The sequence below is a fragment of the Vespula pensylvanica genome, chromosome 14 (assembly GCF_014466175.1).
Source record: "Vespula pensylvanica isolate Volc-1 chromosome 14, ASM1446617v1, whole genome shotgun sequence".
Classification (NCBI taxonomy): domain Eukaryota; kingdom Metazoa; phylum Arthropoda; class Insecta; order Hymenoptera; family Vespidae; genus Vespula; species Vespula pensylvanica.
In genome coordinates, this window is record NC_057698.1 from 3,213,366 (window position 1) to 3,223,365 (window position 10,000).

At 30.5% G+C, this 10,000-nt stretch overlaps 1 long non-coding RNA gene across 1 annotated transcript in view; it reads left to right on the forward strand.

Annotated features, from left to right (window-relative positions):
• Nucleotides 1-10,000, forward strand: part of LOC122634085 — a 106,710-nt gene that overhangs the window by 51,642 nt on the left and 45,068 nt on the right. The window lies entirely within an intron of this gene.

The following is a 10,000-nucleotide window of genomic DNA, read 5'->3' on the forward strand; positions in this document are numbered from 1 at the left end:
TCTCTTCTTTTTTACAACAACAAAAATAATAACAAAAAAAATATATATATATATATATAGAACGTTTCAATGTAAACTCACTCAACATATACGATTAAATCACAAAAACATAATTATATGATAACGATAAAATCTTGCAATATAAAAGAGTAAAAAAAGAAAAGGGGGGGGGGAAACGAATGAAATGTGTTAAGAACTATTGAAACTAAACCGCAGGCTTGGAAGTTTTCTCGAAACGAGATATTGGAGCTTCAGACTTTCTTCAAATTGTACACGCTCTCTCTCTCTTTCTCTCTCTCTTTCCTTCCCTCTTTAAAAAAAAAAAAAAATAAAATAAAAGAAAAGAAAAGAAAAGAAAGAAACCCGTACATATAAATGTATATATGCATACATACGTAGATATATACATATACACATTCCATCCCCATACACACATACATACACTCACATATATACACGTATATCGTAGGGTGTCGCATCTCAGATTGTAAGATAGAAGCACGCGTGCACAGAGGAAAAGCTCAGCGTGGAAAAGCTCCTTCGGAAGATGCTTGTAATACGATGGAGAAAGGAACGTTCGCCTCGGGCTCTTTATCGGATTCCCATTGGCACACTGAGTTTAAAGCGAGTTCACGAGCAGAGCTTGTTCGCGTTGAACCTTCACCAACCTCACCTACCCCTCTCTCTCTCTCTCTCTCTCTCTCTCTCTCTCTCTCTTTCTTACCACCACTCTCTTCTTCTCCCTTTCTCTTACTATCTTCCTTACCTCTTTTTTCTTTTTTTCTTTTTGCTCCACCTCTTTCTTCTTCTCCATCACTGCTACCATCTTCTCTCCTTCTCCCTTCACAAATTCCAACCATCCCCTCTCCATCGACAACGTAGATGCATCAACCTCTTCCTTTTTTGATAGATAAATAGATCCTTTCTCATTTCGATTTCGATATATCTATGTACTTCGTATAGTATACCGTATGTAGGTATTTCTATTCCATCTCCAATCTTTAACAATGATTCTCTCAACCTCGGCGAGAGGTTTTTCTTCTTCCAAAGTAACGTTTCAACATCTGTAAAACAAAAAAGTTTCTCGTTCTTCTTGTTGAAGATTACGAGATGGATACTCGATTTTGTTTTGTTGTTTCGTTGGTTCTTTTTTTGCTTTTTTTTTTATATTCTTCTTTGTTCTTTGTTTTCCTTTTCTTTCTTTTTCCTTTTTTTTTTTAGTTATTTTAAGGATTGGAGCGTTGAGAAATTTTTAATATGTTAGATATGTTGATATTTAAGTTTGTTGCAGAGAGTTTAGAGAGGGCGGGGGGAGGGGAGAGGGAGGGAAGGAGTTAGTGAAGATGAAATATTTCCTCGGGTTTTTCATTTTCTTCACAAATTTTGAAAAATTGCCTATACTTAATATTAAATAGAATGTATTATTAAATGTACTATAAACCGAAAGTTTGCTTCTTTTGAATTTATAAAGTATCCGAATTGCTTCGTTTTTTTCTTTAGTTTTATCAAGAATTTTTAATACGTTAAGGATGTTAATATTAAGTTTGTTACGGGCAGTACAGAAATGGAGTGAGAGAGAGAGAGAGAAAGAGAGAGAGAGAGAGAGAGAGAGAGAGAGAGAGAGAGAGAGAGAGAGAGAGAAGATAAAGTTTCTCTTGCATTTTTTTATTTTTAATTTTCTTTCTAATTTTCAAGGAATTATGTATATAATTAGTATTGAATACGTGAATATTAAGTTTCATGGAAAGTAGAAAGGGAGAGGGAGAGAGAGAGAGAGAGAGAGAGAGAGAGAGAGAGAGAGAGAAGATAAGGTCTTTCTTGTATTTTATTTTTCCTAATTTTCTGTAAAAATTTCGATAAATTCTGAATATAATTAATACTAATGACGTAAACATTAAGTTATATAGATACAAAAGAAAAAAGGAGAGAGCGAGAGAGAGGAAATTTTTTTTCGCGTTTCATTTTCTTTTTAGTTTCTTTTATAATAATAATAATAATAATAATTATTATTATTATTCTATGAAAATTTCGATAAATATCATATCACGATCAATAATAATTTCAACGGAGAGAGATGAAAGAGGCAGATAGACATTTAGAGAGATACGAGCTCATGTGTCTTCGTTTATTGAATTTCATTTTCCTTTGAAACCTTTTAAAGACATTTCAATTAATTACAAGTAATTAGATATAATAATAATATATATACATTATTTCTGAAAGTTAATAGATAGAGATAGAAAATCTTTTTCAAAGATATTTTGTACGTGACAATATCGTCTATTCCGCATCAAAGGAATTCACTTAGAGGTTCTTTGATGCTACTAGCAGCACCTCTGGCAAAATCAAGTATAATGTGGATTAGAAACGTCTTGGGAAGTTCAACAGCGACATTCGCGAGTGAGATTGGAATCTCTCTTTCTCTCTCTCTCTCTTTCTCTCTCTCTCCCTATCTATCTGTCTATCTATCTTTCTCCTCCGACAAAATGGATTCACGTTGAGGATCTTTGTGTCTCTTGATTGTATTCCTTTCGGTTTCAACGTCTTCGAATTTCGTTTCAGTGTTCAGTGGTGTCTCGAAATCGGCGAATCTATCTAAGCAATTTCAGCTGAACTTCTCTCTCTCTCTCTCTCTCTCTCTCTCTCTCTCTCGCATTCTCCCACTATTGTATTGTGAGAGGAGAAACGCGTGACAAGAGTAGTATTTGCATACTATCGCACACGCAAAGCACACGTTAGTCACCGTAGTAGCACGTTGACAGATACGTTACACGATACAAGGAGAAATCATGCAGGACTGGAGACACGAGAACATGTTACATAGACATCTACATACGTACGTTAACCTCTTGTCTTCTAAACGCGTTGCGAATTACTAAATAAACTAAATACCTTACAATACAATTATCATGATTGCTTTATCAGTTCAAACGGAGGAGGAATTAAAGGATGGGAAAGAGATATTATTTCGATCATTTTCGTTGGTTAGATTTCATGTTTTATATTGTAATTCAACTTTAATATTGATAATCTTCCTTTTTCTTTTTCTTTTATTTTATTTTATTTTATTCTTTTTTTTTTTGTTTTTGTTTTTTAATGTAAGTCACAGTACTAAGCATAATGTTATGCTTATGGATTTTGTCTCTATCTATTCAACATACAATTACTTTTTAATAAAAATTGGCTTTCATTATTAAATTATCTTGATATATCTAAACAAATATAAAACAGACAAAACTATATATATATAACTATCGATAGTAAAGTATTAAGCAAATTTTTAATTATAATATAACATAAAATGATATACATACGTTATTTATATTAATTGAACTTATTTCTCTACACTACGTGCATTACGTATTATTTAAAAAAGAAAAATAAATAAATAATAATAATGATAATGATGATGAAAAGAAAACATTAAAAAAGTCAACGCGATCTTGCTTTTTTATTGAAAAAAAAAAAAGTTATCGCCGATTATCATCATCATCATCATCATCATCATCATCATCATCATCATCATCATCATCATCATCATTATTTTTTTTATTATTATTAGTATTATTATTTATTGTCACTTTAGAAACTATTAAAAAGAAAATAAAACGATGAAAAGACAAATAATCACAACTCCATTTACGATCTCTAATCATCGTTCAACGTATCCCTCGTTTCACATAAGGTATTTAAAGCTCCAGCAAATAATCGTGGAAGGCATTTACCTCTCGACTTTCTCGTTAGTCACGCACGAAGTACATCGTCGAGTGGCCTCCTTCTTTTCCACATCCTTTTGAGGGTATAGAAAAAGAAGGAAAGGAAACAGACAGAAACAGATAGATAGAGAGAGAGGGAGAGAGAGAGAGGGAGAGAGAGAGAGAGAGAGAAAAAGCAAGGAAAAAAAAAAAGAAGAAATCCAAGGAACGAGACGAGGGTGAGAAGCAGCCCCTTGGAAATTGCGATTTTTACGTATCGATTGCCAGCGAAAAGTCCATGAGAACGTCGATTTGAATAATAATGGAAGTTTCAGTCTGGAGACGTAGGAGAAGAAAACGAAAAAAAAAAAAAGAACTAAGGAGGGGAGTGCAAAGAGAAAGTAAAAGAAGTAGAATAAGAATAAGAAGAAAAGAAGAAAAAGAAGGAGGGAGAGAGGTAGGAGAGAACAGGGAGGAAAATAAAATAAAAAAAAAAAAAAAGAAAAAGAAAAATGAAAGAAAGAAAAAGGGAGGTCGATGATGAAGACGTCGATCCTTGGAGATGAAGTTGACGAATGTTTCTACGTGAATTATAGAGGGATGTATTAGGGAGAACATTAGCAAGGCAAGGCATCGGTTTTATATACCGATCGGATCGTTAACTAGAATCTCAATGGCCTACTTTCGACGAATTTCGAGGCGTAGCTTTAAAGCGAGACGTCTTGGATGATGAAGGGAGAAGAAGAAGAGGGAGAGAGAGAGAGAGAGAGGGTGGGAGATAACGTGGGAAGTATCGTTAAACGGCTATAAAAGAACCATAGTCTCTCTATCGGATCGTTTCGCCATAAGTCGACTCCCTCGTTTGCTTATCTCTTCTCTTCCTTTTCTTTTTTCATCTTTCTTTCTTTCTTTCTTTTCTGTTCTTTCTTTTTTTTTTTTATTTGTCTGTCTTTTCTTCTTACACTACGTCTTTTTTCTTTTTGTTTTTTTTCTCTCCATCTCTTTTTCATGCTTCTTCAACGAAACGAGTCGACTGCGATAGGTGAGATCAAACGTTTACTTTAATTAATGTATCTAGATTTTCTTGTTGGAATTTATTAAGATGAGTGGGAGATATTGGAAATCGAATTCTTTTTTTATATGTGCGTGTATGGGTGTATATGTATATATAATATATATATATATATAATATATAAATATGACCCCTCTTGTATATCGGATATTTTTACATTAATTTAAAGATAAATTATAGAATGACATAAATTATTACATAAAGTGGTACAATTTTTAAAAAGAATGGTTCATATAGGATATGTATGTATATATGTGTATACATATATACAAACGCACAGAGCATTTCTTAATTTTAATTGATCAAACTTCATCAGTATGTTCTGTGAATAAAAGGAATAAAAAAATATATATATATATATATATATTTATATAGGTATACATAATATAATGAAAATGGCTTGGGAATTATTTACACAGGATTTTAGTGAAACTTAAAAATCAATTACTCTTTTTCGTGACTTTTTAGATTAATTGTTTTTTCAAACTATAAAACTATGAAGAACTATATAAACAAGCTTAAAAACTTTTAACCATCTCCAACTATTTAAATATTTATCGAAACACTTCCACTCTTTTTAATATTACATAAAATAAATGACAAAATTCAATTTTGATAAATAATTGATCCAAGATATTTTCATGATTACTATCAGTGAAGCAAACAATAATCTTGATTGTTTATATACCAAATGTGCTACGTTATACGAACGATAAGGTTGGCTTAAAGTTCCTAAGTAAACTTAAAAATCAATTACACTTTTTCGAGAGTTTCCAAGCGAAATTTTTTTTTCTTTCCTTTTTATTTATTAAATTGTAAAGCTAGGAATTATGTCAATGATCTTAAAAAAAGAACTTTCGATCACCATTATGTGTCTAAATATAATCTATATATAATATATATAATATATTGAAATATTTCTACTTAGTTAATATTTCGTAATAATAAATGATAAGTTTAATATCAATAAACAATAGACTCAAACAACTTTCACGATTATTATCAAAAGAAAATTTACTATTAGGAACGACAACAAACTCGATTGTTTACATTAACGAAACGTGTTCGTGGTATATGGATGTTGTATACGGTGGTAACATTACAAAAGAAAAAGGTCGTCATATATACAAGTTTATTAGGTTCCATTATACGTTTCGTTTACATTGACCTCGATAAATGTTCATCGAAACAGTTTGCTTTCCTATTTCGTTGAGGAAACATCTCGTCTTTTACGTTCGTTCCTTTTACGAATACTGAAATTACATTTTAAGAAATACTGAAAAGATATAAAGGAGTTCATTTCAACTGGAGATCCTTGTAAACAGAAGAAGTAGTAATGGTCCACGAAAGGTCAGACAGACATAGCGTATTACGTGATAATACCGAAGTAAGTACCTACTTACTTTTCTATGTTAATCTCTTATCATTGTTACTAGTGTATCGCTATCGTTATCTCGCTATCCTGTTTCTTCGTTTTAACGTGCTGAAGTTGATCCTCGAAACGATTCTTATCCCGTTTGACGTAACCCGACGAATATTCTTACCGTTGTTTCTCGAACTACTTAGTCTTCGCTCGAGTAATCTGATATTCAAATATATCGATATAGATGAAACTTAAAGGTGAAAATATTAGAAACGTTATATATATATATATATATATATATATAGAAAATATAAAATTAGAAAAGTGTTTGTTATTCTTAGGTCAATAGAAAATTATACGATCTGTCCAACATTTTTCATATATATATATATTTCTTTTTCTTTTATATTTAATAATTACGTACTTTTAAATTAAAATTAGAAAATTGTTTGCTATTCATTTTTATTCAAATTATAATTGTTGCATTGTTTTATATATAGATATAATAGAAAACGAAATAAAAAATAAATAAATAAATAAAATGAAATATAACCCCCCAAAAAAAAAAAGAACAAAAAAATCAAAGAAAGAAAAGATAAAAAGAGTATTACAACGACGTGAATAACTCTTTTCGTTTCTTTTTGTTAAATCGCCTTATATCGACCTTCGCTGCATTAACACTCGACATAATATATTTCAAGAGGATTTATTATGGCTTTGGCTAAGAGAGAGAGAGAGAGAGAGAGAGAGAGAGAGAGAGAGAGAGAGAGAGAGAGAGAGAGAGAGAGTAATACTGCAGTTTAATATATTACCAAAGGCGGATTTGTTTCTCAGAAGTGAGATAGAGAACTTTCGATCGATATATATAATATATTTCGTTCTGTCGTCGTCACATATGATATCATTAACATAAATACTTGTGCTAAATTAATGAATCTAAAGAAAAAGAAAAACGAAATATAATAACGATGATATAACTGATAATAACGAAAAGAGAATATATAAATATAAAGTGACAAAGAACGATCGATCTATTCGACGTAAATACGTAATCTCAACGAATCGACACGCTGCATTTCCGGCTGAAGTTTAATTTTCATTATGCCTCTAGGGGATTAACGATCCACTATGTAGCCAATAATGACAGTGGCAGCACTATTAAAAGCTTTACCTGCGAGCGACAACCTGTCTGTTAACCACGGATTTGCATAAATCGATTGGTAATTTCAGTCGAGTCTAGACGAAGTAGAAAGGAGATGGGAACAATAAAAAAAGAAAGGAAGAAAGAAAGAAAAAAGAGTGGAGGAAAAAAAATTGAGAAAGAGAGAGAGACAGAGAGAGAGAGAGAGAGAGAGAGAGAGAGAGAGAGAGAGAGAGAGAAAGAGTAGAGAAAATATAAGAAGGAGAAAGAAGAAGAAGAAGACTTTTCAAGGCATATTTTTCTACAAAGAAAATCTATCTAGTTTAACGACGTGTCAAATTTGGATCTCGTTGTCGTTGGATAAGAACATTATCGAAATTCGATCTATCGGGATGTTTTATCTGAAGATTATTATTTAATAGAAAGTAATAACGAGAGAGAGAGAGAGAGAGAGAGAGAGAGAGATGTTTGAGTTATGTATAAATCGATATGCCATACCTGTCTTTTTTATTATTGTTATCCTCTTCTTTTCTTTTTTTCTTTCTTTTTTTTCTTTTCTTTTTTTTTTTTTTCTTCTTGCGATCTCATAAATGTCAACGAGTAAAGGGGAAGATGATAGTAAATATTTTCGATGTTGAAATATAGCAGAACGTGCCAATTGAGGGTATAACGAAAGATAGGAAACGAGTTAACGAGTCACGTTTATAGTTGGAGATATAGTATTGTTTAAGGAGAAGCATCATCTCCAAGGGCATAGTTTTCCAACAAAGGGATTTGCCAGGGAAACTGATTTACTACCTTCCGCAATTTCGTTCCGACCTTAAATTAATATTCCTGTACCTCTATTGTCCAGCCGTCTCTTGCAGAGTAAAGGATCAGGATAAACGTAGAGCGTCGATTTGAATAGACATAAAGATCTATCTATCTATCTATCTATCTATCTATCTATCTATCTATCTATCTATTTAACTATCTATCAAACCTATTTAGAAAATTATTATTCGATGATGACAAATAAGATCGAAAAATAATTCTTTTCTTTCTTTTTGTTATTGTTGTTGTTGTAATTATTATTATTATTATTATTATTATTATTATTATTATTATTATTATTATTATTATTATTATTATTATTATTATTATTATTATTATTATTATTATTATTATTGTTTTATCTTCTTATATTTCTTTTTCATTATTTATAATCTAATTAATCGATAAATGTAAAAAAAGTAGACTGTAGGGTTATCAATTTATGTATTTATTTAGATATAATCAAGATGTCAAATAACATAAGGAGATAATCTTTTTTTCGTTTTTTTACTTATTAATGTATATATTTATTCTTGTTTCTTTCTTTTTGTTACTACAAAAATATCTTTTATTAACGAACCTTAAAAATATAGGATCAGAGTTTATCCATCGGTCTGTCTGTTTATTTATTTATTTATCTATCTATCTTGAATTTAATTTATATCGAACGAGATAGGAAATAATTTATTTACTTTGTTATGTCATTTATTAACAATCTCATTAATCACGCTGTAAAGGGATCAATTTCCTTTGAAAATTTCTAAATTATTTAGATATTTACACACGTCTTTCTCTGTACAAGGTATGCGTAGACACATACATACATACACACACACATATATATACATACACGTATGTATTTATGTAGATTAACGTAGATGGACGTATTTAGAGATAGGTAAACGCGTTTCTCGCGGTAAATTAGGACGTTCGTGGATAGCTTTTGAGGACATAGCTTTCATTAGACGGGTTAGATAAAGCAAACCTTGCGTGTACTATCAATTTCCAGAGAGATACAACTTGCTCTCGTTCTAATAGCCAATGTTGAATTTATGTGCAAACAGGGATCGATGCTATAACGATCGTTACTCTCGTATTCGTCGATAAGTTCGATGATGATATTTTGGAGAAGAGTAAGAGAGATAGATAGATAGATAGATAGATAGATAGATAGATAGATAGACAGATAGATAGATAGATTGATTGATTGATAAATATTCGTTGCATTCAATTAATTTAAATAATTCATCTTCTTTATATTCCAACTTTCATTCCTATGTATGTGTTCGTACACGTATATGTATGTATGCGTGTATTGATTCTGTATAAATAAATAAAAGGAATATTAACATTAATAAATAAATGTAAATAAATTATGAATACACGTAATAAGTGTTATGTAAATATACATTTTATTAATATATCAATGTATTAATATGATGTATAAGAAAAATTATTCGTTAGATTCATTTACGAAGGTATATAAAATTTTTGTTTAGAGAAAGAATTCTCTCTCTCTCTCTCTCTCTCTCTCTCTCTCTCTTTCTCGTTCCTTTTTTTCTTTTTTTATTATTTTTTATATCCTTCTTTCATCTTTTAAGAAAGTAAAAGAACTTGTAAAGGCGAATAATTCTTACTATTTGTTTTTAATATTCTTTGTAAATAAATATTACTTTAACATTCTAAAAATACAAACAAGATGAGAAAGGGAAAAAAAAGGGAGAGAGCATTACCGAATTATTTATAGAAATTCGTGTTTTAAATAATCTTTCTTGTGAGGATTGAAAAAAATTGTTTTAACGTTTTTATATTTTATACTATCCATTAGAGGAAGTAATAATATTTTCCCGAGGATGTTTCTGTCTAAATATGACTTTAAAAAGGGTAAAAGTAAAGAGAGGAGGAACGATTTTTAT